The sequence below is a fragment of the Megascapheus bottae genome, chromosome 20 (assembly GCF_031878675.1).
Source record: "Megascapheus bottae isolate mThoBot1 chromosome 20, mThoBot2.hap1, whole genome shotgun sequence".
Classification (NCBI taxonomy): Eukaryota; Metazoa; Chordata; class Mammalia; order Rodentia; family Geomyidae; genus Megascapheus; species Megascapheus bottae.
Genome location: NC_143528.1, coordinates 12754913 through 12757126, shown reverse-complemented (window position 1 = coordinate 12757126; position 2214 = coordinate 12754913). Strand labels below are relative to the sequence as shown.

Here is a 2214-nt window from a genome sequence, read left to right as displayed (position 1 = left end):
CCCTGTTAGCCAGGCTCATACCTGTAATCCTAGCTACTCAGGAGGCTGAGATCTGAGGATCAAGGTTCAAAAGCCACCCTGGGCACAAAAGGACCTGAGACTCTTATCTCCAGTTAACCCCTAGAAAATGGGAAGTGGAGCTTGGCTCAAGGGTAGGGCAGTAGCTTTGAGCTGAAGAGCTCAGGGACAGTGCCCAGGCAGAGTTCAAGCCCCATGACCCACCAAAAAAAAAATAATACCCTTTTACTATGACTTACAGGTTACCCCAGAATAGAAAGTAACCACATTCATATGAGTTAGGCTATTAAAAGTAAAAATGGCCACAGTGTTCATTAAAAATCCAGTCAATGTAGTATAGTATGTACAAGTGGCACATGGTGCCAATTTTATTTGCATCATTTATTATAGTACTCCAATTCAAGTTACACCTTTGTCACAGCCTTGGCTAAGTCTTGAACGAGTGCAGAATTCAGCTGTGGTAGAATGCTGATGTTCGCTTGCTTAGATGTTTTTAATAGTCATGTACTTTGTAAGCCCCTGATTCACCAGGGGCTTACAAGTCCAACATAGTCCATTCCATCAGGTATTTGGCCAGTGTATGCTATTCAACATCAACCTCTCCAATTTTCGATGCTCTATCAAGGAAGTGCAGGGGTAAAGGGTGGCCCAGACCAAAGTTCAAACCTCTTAGAATCTTCATTTCCATCTGTCTGATTTGGTGCTTAGTATAAGTATTGTTAGTCATAAAAGCAAAACTACCAGTTTCCATAGGATACATTTCTTCATATTTGCTTGCAATAAACATGGCAGTGACACCAACCAGCTGCAGCATTTCCTTGGGCATACAATTATTCTGCATGAATCTATCAGTAATGGAAACAGTCATGTACATGGTCTCTTTTTCAGTTTTTTTTTATTGTAATTAATAGAAGGGTTACATTATATTCACCAGATAGAAGGGGCATTACTTAACAATCATTGCCACCTTGCCACCCCTTCTCATGTTTTTGTCCCCATTTCCCTCCCCTACTCCCCTCATCTTGTTTTCCCCCTTCCCTATCCTATTTCAGATAAACAATTAAACATATATACAATATATCAGATAACAAGGTAAGATACTATAACAATATGAGATAACCAAGGGACAACAAAAGAGATGAGAAAGAAAATAGTGCATTAAGAACAACAGTCACACCTTATATGGCTCTTGTTTCTATATCTTGGAGGTCCTTTCATTTAGCCTCATCTTATATGGCCTTATGTATCTAGGTTTGGCCTATTGTAAACCTCTATTAGGAGAGTCCAAGGTTTATACAAATTAATGTACATGGTCTCTTGCAGCAACCAGAATTTCATTTGAACCTGCACTAGCCAGACAATTAGGATGGCTCTCATGTTTCCAGTGACTTCCCAACCCAGGAGGTATTTTGGCCTGACAGACTATTCTTCCTCAAGTTGTCTTAGATAAGTGTAATTATCTTCCACATATTGACTACAAAGATTTGGTTCAGCTCCATCTTCTGCATCCACACCATTCACTGAAAGTATTACATCAGACAAAGCCTGGCACAAATATTCTTCTGCAGGGGCACATCCAGATGTTTCCATTGGGCTTGGAGAAGGAGTATCAACCAAAATAGGTTCAGGTGAAAGTTTTTCTTCTTTAGCAGGCTCAGGTCCAGGCTCTGAGGTTCAGGCTCTGGCTCTATCTGAGATGCTTGTTTTGTCTCTGGCGCACTCACAAGGGCCTTTGCCAGAGGTTTTGGTAGCAGCAACTTTTCCAGTAGCTGAAGCTTTTACTACCTTTTTTCAGAGGTACTCTGACCTGTAGCTGTTCGCTGCTTTTATTACCAACATCTCCTAGAATAGTTCTTGCTCTCAACCTGGGTTTAGAAGCTGTTGCAGTGGGTACAGGCACAAGCATTGTGCCTGCCATGGTGACCTTGACCTTATTTTCAACATTAATTTCCGTGTTCCTGGTAACCCAGGGCGGCATGGATCCTCTTCACCAGGCAGCGGCTCGGTGGGCAGAAGCAGAACCCTGGGGTTCATAGACCAACAGCTGTTCCTTCGCTTTTTATTTTTAATACTCAGAGCCTTGTATTCATTTGACTTTCTTATTTGGCTTATGCTCTATAACTTGAGCCACACGTCCAACCTGACTTTTATTTTGCTGGCTATTTGGGAGGTGGGGGTCTCCTGAACTTTTCTTCT

At 41.9% G+C, this 2214-nt stretch overlaps 1 pseudogene; it reads right to left on the bottom strand.

The window, feature by feature from the left end:
* Window positions 1–422: 422 nt before the first annotated feature.
* Window positions 423–1996, bottom strand: LOC150049185 (G2/mitotic-specific cyclin-B1-like; annotated as a pseudogene).
* Between the last annotated feature and the right edge of the window lie 218 nt (window positions 1997–2214).